The sequence below is a fragment of the Corapipo altera genome, unplaced genomic scaffold (assembly GCF_003945725.1).
Source record: "Corapipo altera isolate COAL_440 unplaced genomic scaffold, ASM394572v1 54, whole genome shotgun sequence".
Lineage (NCBI taxonomy): Eukaryota > Metazoa > Chordata > Aves > Passeriformes > Pipridae > Corapipo > Corapipo altera.
The window spans coordinates 6,729,167-6,738,949 of record NW_020884902.1 but is presented as its reverse complement, the minus strand read 5'-3'; the positions used below and the strand labels follow the sequence as shown (position 1 = coordinate 6,738,949).

Below are 9,783 nucleotides of genomic sequence, written 5' to 3'. Positions count from 1 at the left end.
TTGCATTTCGGTGGGATTGTCAAATGTACTGGTCTCACCTTGTTCTGAGGTCAGTGAATCTTCCATATACTTTACAAGCACTGTCTGTTATTCCAGTGGCTTTCAGAACACAAACTCATTTTGTGTATTTTTACTTGTTCAGCAACTGAGGCTTGGATCTTTCAAATTTTCTATTTCCAGTTAAGTTCTGATACTGTGTTCATTTTACTTGTCTTGGTAGTAACTTTGCAGTACTGTGAATATGCTGCAACAAAGGTAGTTGAAAAGTGGTTTCATGAAAATAACATGCCTTCTAATTTCCTTTGGTTATCATGTGAAATCTCTTAAATACAATGGAGAAAGAACTCCTCTCTCTTGCTGGCCATTACAGTCTGAGATCTGAAAGCTGGCCTGAGAAGACTGCACTGCTGTCCAATAATTAAATGGCAAGAATACAGCTCTCTATGACATATATTTTTTTTTCTGTTACATACAATGGACTACTGAATTTTTATGGAAGTGTTTATGAATTTTCCTTATAAACTTGCAACACCTGCTCGGTTGCTGCATTTATAATTCTTCATTTTTCACAGTCAGCTTTATAATTCATCCTTACAGAGATAATTTCTGAACACATGTGCAATTACCACTGTTTACTCTTTTTTTAAATCCTTCTCATTTTTTAATTTTTTCCCTCACTCTCAACATTTATCTCCTTGCTATTATATACAGTTAAAGTTGCTTAAATACAAGCATAGTCCAAAAATAGGCCAGTGTAAGAATCATTTCCTGTATAGCAGTCTCATGGTTCAGCTATAGAGCTGAATGACTATACAGTTCGTGTCAGGGCTATATATCAAGAAATGCTTTTTAAACTGGGATATAAAAGTGTAAAGGAATTAAATTTTCTCCCATGAAAGAGGCATGCTAAAATGTCTTCACTATCAATTTACAAAGTAAAAGATTTTAATGGGAAGGAGTCACGAGCTTGTGCAGATTCTATCTTGCATTTTGGAAGACAGCAAAAAAAAATATATTATCTATTTTGTATACATTTATGGGAGCAATAAATACCTGATAAACTTCTCATTTTTTTAAATAGACTTTTCCAGGAGCAGATACAACAATACAGTCCTTGGGAAACTGCATCATGCAGAGGGAGAGAGTGGTTAGAGAATAGTGAGATGGTGTGTGTGGGGAAAGAGAAGGTGGCTATTCTCCCCACTGTCATTTTCATATTATTATTTAGCATATAGGAGAGGGCTAAGTTTGGTTGCAATTGTTTCATACAGAATTAATTTTTATCCATAAATTTCCTACTTTAAAAGGTCACATCTGCTCAAGAAGTTATCCCTGAGATCTGTGTAATTAAAGATAACTGCTTTTTGAGTTACAAAGAAATAACTGAGCGTTTATTTCTTACCAGAACATGATAAGTAATGACATTACTGGATGTGGGGAAAGATGTTTGTGTCTGAGGGGTTTGGAATGAATCAATATGGAGAAGTGGGAAGTGCTGTGCAGTGCAGACTGGATCGGGGGCATCCATGAGAATGGTGTGTCTGGGCCTTGAAACAGAAACAAAGACCAAACAGATGGTAATGAGCTGGTGTTGCCTGGTGCTAGTTAAGTTTTTCCACACTGTCTAGCAGGGGAAGTCACTGGTTATATGTATGGATGTAGGTTTTGTTTTCCTGTTCTGTATTATTGGCTTTAAACGCTGTATTTCATTTCTTTTGAGCATGCTGTTTTGTGGCATTTTAAATATTTGAACTCTGAGAGCTCCCACAGGGTGAATTTCTAAATTAATTTTGAAGTATTGTAGAAATTGCAGAAGAAACAGCATTGCTGAAGCTGGAGTTGGTGTAACAGTGCCAAAACCTCGGGGTTTCCTCTTTGGGAATTTATCTGAGAAGTAGTTCTCCGAAAGAGAATCTCCCAAATGTAGGTTAGTGTGTTAGAGCATGTGGGGATCTGTGGCATCTACAGTCCCAACAAGAATCTTCCTGCACGATGCAGGAACAGAGGCACCTAGAAACTGATTCCATGTATTCCTCCAGGAATCTGCAACTGAACCTATGGTGTCTCGTTACAAAAAAGTCCTACTAAAGAGTTATCCTCACAATATGCAACAAGTTATATCAGGTATTCTTTTTGTTGCACTTGAGCCTACCTCTGTATGATATTACCTGAATGATAAACACTTCAGAGCTTCCTTATCCCAATGTTCTCAATATCAGTAAAGTACAAAAATTTGTCTTAGGAATGGCGAATTGTTTTGATACCCAACACTATAGTTGACATGAGTAAGACATTTTGTCTTTCTATGTGGATTGATATAAAGTTAGGAAAACATTCACTTGAGTGCCATTTGAAATGACTATCAATATATTTGACCAATCATTGTGGAAAAGACCAGGCTGGATCATTATATGGCTAATAAGGAAAAGGTACAGCTAACTCTGGCTACTATGTGGACTCTTGTTAATGGTTCTGCCTCTGTCATATTGAAACTGGTATGGGGAAATTGTTTCCAGATTTTAGATGTGGAGTTTAGGCATGGTTTGAGAATTCATGTGTACCTACTGAGACTGTCAAAAACAATTTTCACAGAATTGTAGAATGGTTTGGGTTGGAAGGGACCTTAAAGATCAGTTAGTTCCCATCCCCCTGCCATGGGCAGGGACACCTTTCACTAGATCAAGTTGCTCAAAGCCTCATCCAACCTGGCCTTGGACACTTCCAGGGATGGGGCATCCACAGCTTCTCTGAGCAACTTGTGCCTGTGTCTCATCACCCTCACAGTGGATAATTTCTTCCTAATATCTTATCTAAACCTATTCTCTTTCAGTTTAAAACCACTCCCCCTTGTCCTATTACTAGATGTCTTCGTCAAAAGTCCCTCTCCAGGTCTCTTGGAGCCCCTTTTAGGTATCAAAAACTTAAACACTTTTCAAATGCCATTTTAAAAGCCATTGTAAACAAAGCTCTTTCTTCCTTCTGTCATTAACGTTGATGTTAATGAAGGAACTGTTAGAGAAAGGCCACTGCAGGATGATCATCAAAGCTCTGCATGACATGTTTATTAACAAAGTGATATTTTATTAATGTTTCTCAAGTTCAGCCTGTTGTGATTTTCTACACTTTTTTATTTTATTTTGTGTGCTGTGATTTTGATTACTTTTCAGAATAGCTCTTGTACCTCAAGAATCAAGAATATACTGAGTTTGGTTTAAGAGGACAGTTTCTTATAACAAATATTCGTGTAGTAGCTGCAGTTTGGGTAGTGTTTATTTCTACACTATTTCAGTGGTTCAAGGACATCAGAACTTCCAGCCAATGGTTTCCCTCTTGGATGACCTGAGATGTCAGTTTGATTTTTTCCATGTAGGCAGAACTAGACTTTGGTAGAAAAGCCAAGCACCAGAGCTGCTGTTAAACTGGAAGTGGGCATGCAAGAAGAGGGACAGGTATTTGTACAGTTGTAAAGGAGATCAATGCACTGCTTTGACCTAATGGATTGCAGAAATTCCTGAGGATATTACACTTGCAAATTAAAAGTAGCTTCTCTTTTCAAAATGATCTGGTTGCCTGTTTGCCCTTCCCACCAATGTTTTGCATTTAGATCACCAAGTTTGTTTATTATTCCCCATGGAGGCATTATTCTGTTTTCAACAAATAAGTTCAATATTTAAAGAAACAAAACTATCAAAAAACTGACACAGACAAAGGTGAATAGGTTTAGGTCACAAGAAGTGTCTACATATAGTCTTCCTTCAGAAAGAAAATGTAGGAAGGTGCATCTTCTTATATTCACCATCAGTTTGAGTGAATTCAACCCACAGGCAACTTAATCTAAACTCACCTATCGCGAGGCGTACAACAAGTACCACCAAAAGCTCATTGAAGCCTAAAGACAGATAATTTCTCTTTGTAAATAGTTCTATACAGAAATGCAAAATTTCTGCAAAAATAATGGGGAAAGCATCTTATTCTTAATTTTGACAAAATATTTATTCATGTAATAAATTATGTGCAAGATGTTGTGTTTTGGAGGAAGTGGAAAACGTTGAGTAGATTTAATTTTGCTGCAACTATTTCATACATTAATTGCTATCCATAAATTTCCAACCTTAAAATGTCAGAATTACTCAAGAAAGCATTAGTGGGACCAATGTAATTTAAGGTGATTACCTTTTTGAACTGTGTAAAGATAATTAACCTCAGGAAGAAGTAATGTTTTTGTTGCTTATGTGTACAAATCCTGGTTATATCTGTGTTATAACTTTTTATAATTTGTTCTTGTACTGCTGTGTCTATAGAAATATATTGATTTGTAGGATTTGTTTTACTGTGCTGGATGAAAGTGTAATGAAAGAGCAATTTTAGGCATGATTCAAACCCTCCTAAAATCAATGCAGATCTTTCTATTGACTTTAGTGGGCTTTGAATCATCTTAAAAAATATGGTTATGCAAAAAGTTTTTTTCAGACTGTGTTCATAGACAGACTTTCAGTATGCTCTCTGATAATCCATTACTTTAAAAATTGCCAAGGTTACTTTTCTGCTGGAAGTGACCGGTTGCAGAGCTCCTGTATTCATTTCTGAGGTTTGATTAGCCTCCTACCTCAAACTGTTTGAAAACTGGGCCAGTGTGAAAACACTGCCTGAAGTATTTCTCATCTTGAATCCAAAAAGCAAAGAGGAGAATTTATAAATCTAACTGTAAAGGTAAGTGAGAGTTGGCATTTTAACTCTGAAGTAACAGGATGAAGAGCAAAATAATTTCTCCTTTCTAAAAGAAAATGTAAATTGTTTTGTTTCATTACACCAGTGGTCTCTCTGGTTTATCTTCTGATGCCTCAGGAAAAGTGTAAGCCTGTATAATGGACAAGCATTGAATAACGTGATTTCCTAACCTTAGGCAGATAGTTGCAGGGATTCCCCTTCTAACTATGAAGGCTGATGTAGTAGTCTTATAAATTATTCTTCCAAATAGTCTAATCACAGACATCTTTTAATCCTGCCTGCTTTCCTGTCTCTGTAATAGCTTGTGACATTGAGGAATACAAGCAATTTACATTCAACTCCAATGCACAACTCAGAAGGAATGGAGGAGGTTAATAGAAGGAAAACTCTCTTTGCTGCAATAAGAATTTTCTTGTGTGAAGGCTGAATAATCATGATCTAATTAAGTGAAAAGGAGGTGACTGCTCCTTTTTTTTTTTTTTTTTTTTTTACTCTGTATTAATAGGTGCTTTTCTGAACCCTGATTTAAAAAGACTGAATGAGATCGTGGGAGCCTCTGTGTGCCTTTGATCAGGCTGTAGTTGGCCTCTGGAAATGAGAGTGCTGGCACAGTGAATGAAAAATCAGAACACCTCTGTAATCCTGCCCCATCTCAAGGACAGATTCTCTTTCTCCCAAGTTTCCTTTACTCTTACTTCCCATCTTTGTCAACAGTTAATTTTGACAGAACTCATGTATTGTTGAAAATGTGTTTCTGGCATGAAATTAACAGTAGAGCTTGACCTAACAAATACCTCCCAGTCTGAGTCACTAAACACATGAGAATATTTCCATCAGCAGTGGCAGATCCAGCCTCCTGCACCAAGTTAGTGGATACTGAGCAGATTGAGGCCTAAATATGGGAGACCATTATGCCTAATGTTTCATTAAGTTGATTTATTGTATCTGTTAATCATAAGTAATAATTTAATGCCTATATTTTGGAGACTTCATTTCCTCAAAGAGAAGCACTAAGGGTTTAATTATTCCTCTGAAGTGTTTTTAAACAATATGAAACAGTGATTTGGAAAAACTAACATTAATGTATCTATTTTTTTTTATTTCATCTGATTACTGAAATTTATCATCAATCTAATGTTTCCCTTGTCACCTCTAAAGAATCATAGAGTGTGGATACAAAAAAAGAACAAGTCAATTGGGCAGTCAAAACAGTGGCATAGTGGGGTTTGTTGAATAAAAATTTGGTATTTAAAAAATAGGGCATATAAAGTTTTGCCTCATCTGCAGTCTTTTCGTAAGCAAGCCACCTGTTGTGTGATTTCTCATTTGTCGGAGCAGTACCTATACTCCTTCCACCACTAAGTTGTCCCAAACTTTGAGTTTTGGTTCAGTTCACAGTAATAGTGATCACCATATGTTCGTATCAGTCAAGCTCTATAAAATTACAAATGAATCTTCGTTATGCACAATCATTCATTTTAATTCCTGCAGGAGGATGACATCTGCTCTTGATCCTTGTACCTTTACCTCTAAGGAGAATCATCAGCAAGTCCTAACACATAATTCTTATTTAAAGGTAATTTACATATGTAAAAATTATTTTAGCACTCTGAGTTTCTGAATGAAGTGTGTATGGCTTGCTCCTACTTTGCATTGTGTTTGTGTGAGGGGAAGTAAAAATTAACACCACAATTAGTTTTCAGTGAAGAAAGATGCACATTCCTGTCCACTGCTGCTATATGAGGCAAAATGGGTATCCTATATCTGGAATGGCTGGATTATGGAGAAGATCTATGTGATACTGTGATGGGGTAAAAATGCAAATTCAAAAAGTTATAAATTCAATCCATCCAAATTTATAAAAACTAATTATTATGACTTTGGAAGAACAGGAAGGAGGTGTGTAGAATTTGCTCTATTGGATTTTCAGGAATGGTTGAAACTTTTCTGCTGGAAATGGCTTTTGGCAGGGACTTGCTTTTATGGTAGAAGTCTTTGGAAGAGAAACTGAAATCGAGGAGCTGGAAAGAAAACTAAAATGCTCTCACCTTTCACTACCGAAGTTACATTTCCTTGTTCTTTGCAGCTGGGTGTCACATCTCACTGGAGGTAGCAGCACAAGATAGGATAGCATAGGATGTTTAGTCTGGATTTAGTCTGACTCTAGAGCTTGAGGTTTGTGCAACCACAAAGAGTTTTTTTCCAAGTCCCAGAATATTGTGTTTCAGGTCCCATTCTTTCTTCCCCTGGTGTTGGTGTGGCTGTGCCTGGGCAGTGATTCCACAGGGAGCTGGGAAGGAAAACAGTTGAAAGAGCCTCAGGTAGGTGTGTGTGTGTTGGGTGGGACTGGCATTGTTGCCTTTTAATTTTCCTAGGCCTTCCAGGCTCTTCACTGCTGCTCAGAGTGAATGCAATTGCCCACACCTTCCAAGAGACGGCTTGTCATTACATTCATTTAACGGAAAGAAACACTTCTCTTCTCCTGTGAAAATATTGATAAAGTATTTCTTTATGCCTTTCTTTGACATCACCTACAGAAATAAAGCCAATTTTCCTTCCTAGTTATGATCTATTTCTCATTTCACTTCTGTTCTCACAAGTCAGTGAGTAATGTACTATTGCTTTGTTTCCCATCCTCAAAAGCACCAACCTGCAGATTCAGGTCAAATTTACTGATTTTCCATGAAAGGAAGGTCCTTGATTGTGTTTCCAGTGAGGAAAGTATTTAGGGTGGTCAAGTTGTAATCTTTTCTGTACCTATGTAAAATGTAATTCTAAAATACCTCAATTCAGATCTAATGTTTTTCACTGCGACCTGTATTAAGACTGATATTATTTTGCGTTGAACTGGCTATAAAATTTTTGTTGAATGAAAAGCCTTTTTTCTTTATAGAATACATCAGACTCCATCATTTTATTGAATTAACTGAAACAATGTTTCACTGTGAGATTTTTGTATGACAAAGACTGTCAATAGCACGTGACACTGAACTCTTTGGTTCAGTCTTCTCTCTTAAAACTTTAGTTTTTTCAGATTTACCTAATCATTTAGTGAATCCCCAATCAGTAAGTCATGTATCGTTTTAAAAGCAGAGCCTCTGAATGCATCTGTCCTGGTGGTTTGCCCTTCATGGTAGAGATCCTCAAATTTAAATAACCCAAGTGAATAGAATTCACACCAGCAAGCATCCAGCATTAATGTAAATAAGTGCCTGAGTTCATAAAGCAGGCTTTGGGTGTTTAAGTGGTTTATTTTTCACTAATCTACTTACGAATAAGACAGTTTTCTCCTTTTGTTTGCCAGTTACAGCTGTGCTCCCTCTCCCCTTTGTGCTGCTGCTGTTATGTGACAGTAGTGACTGCTGTTACGATTAAACCTTGAGTATTAATTTAATTCTTAATCTTCTTTCCATGGTTGGTTACATATGGCTATCAACTCACTGGAAGATTTTTTTTTTTGTGTAATGCTTCAACATCATAGTGTCCTGAATATGAGATTCATATGTTCTCAGGGAAATGCTGGACCTGTTTAAGTCCATGAGATTCCTATTAATTTGAAGGAGACCAGAAAGTCCCATTGATTTTTCTTTTAGTCTCTCTTAAGACCTTGCATGTTATTTGGCAGGTGACATTGCCTCCTGTTCCTCCATCTGTAAAGAGGAAGAAAATGATATTTACCTTCTTCTTTAATTGCTTTGAAAAATTTATATACAAAAAATTGGATAGACCAACTTGATGGCATTTGTTCCCTTAAAAAAATTTATATATTTTTCCAATTGAAGGATGAAGTATACGTGCTTGAATTCCTTATGTGATCTGTCTGTAAAGATTATATTCACTCCTTTATTCCAAGTGGTGTATCTGTGGTCTCTCATGTGAACAGCTTTTTTCAGTGCTCTATGACATTTTGATTATCTAAAGGTAAAGTGTCATGAATTCCTGTAGCTTGAACCAATCTGACTATGGTAACACAGCAGCATTTTACATCAAGGAACAGGGTAGCTTTTACTTGCACTCACTCTGGTAATTAACTCTTAAATTTCTTTGTATCTGGTCAACAGCAGGAATTACCATGTCAAATGTCTAAGCAAGCAGTAGGAGCAATTATTGGCATGACAGAGTTTACAAGTGTTACCAGAAAAGTTCAATTCTTGCTTCAAAAGCAGCAGCGGTGAGTGATGGGCAGAAGCAATTTCTGAATAACTGCCATCCATTCCCTGATTAATGCCACAACAGAAGAACATGGATTAAACATTCATTCCCCAATTTGTTTCTAACTATGCATATAAAGGTTGATCCCGATTATTTTAGCTCCTATTTCCATTTTCTGTGTTGTTGTATCAAATTTACATAAATGCTACAGTCTATCTGCTGTGAGCAGTGGTCTTTCTGAGTGCCTGGGAATGTAAAGGTTCATAAATATTTGGGGACCAGAAGGAAACATGAAATAGTTGATGGCTCAGAGCTACCCCCCTGGTCAGCTAGTTGAAGGCCCTGCCATACAATGTTATCAGTGTCTGATACTTCAGATAGCATTCGAGTTGCTGACTGATGCACTAAGTGATAATGATGGTTTGCAGAGAAATTCTGACCCCATCATAATGATTTTCTGATAGACACTTTGATAAATTGCCTGGTCTTAACCTGTAGTGTGAGTTTTGTCAAACCTGACAGCAGGAATGACTGATCTTGACATTGCTGAATGATTTATATGATCTCTTCTTCAATCTGTTCAAGATTCCCAGCTTTGATATTCATGTGTGTTTATATAGACATATACTTTTAAAAAAATATTGGAAACTTCTTTGTATTATTTGACTTTTTTGCTTTGTGATACCTACAGCAGTTTTTGTGTACAGTTCATCTCTTTGCTAAGACTGTCCTGGAAAATATGCAGTGAACTGACTGGTAAATTATGGTCCCCAACAAGTAATTGTTGGTGCTATGGAACATACACTCATAGGATCTGAAAAAAATTATGCTTGAGTGCCACTTGAGGACACTTGCCAGCTGACTTCTATCCTCCTCCTCCTTTCCTCCTCCTTTCCTCCTCCT

General features: G+C 36.8%; 1 long non-coding RNA gene across 1 annotated transcript in view; it reads left to right on the top strand.

Moving 5' to 3' along the window:
* The first annotated feature begins 2,459 nt into the window (after positions 1-2,459).
* LOC113950690 overlaps positions 2,460-9,783 on the top strand; it is a 24,236-nt gene continuing 16,912 nt past the window's right edge. The window contains exons 1-2 of the long non-coding RNA XR_003528851.1: positions 2,460-2,469; positions 4,846-4,852. This is a non-coding gene — a long non-coding RNA (uncharacterized LOC113950690). The remainder of the gene's footprint in view (positions 2,470-4,845; positions 4,853-9,783) is intronic.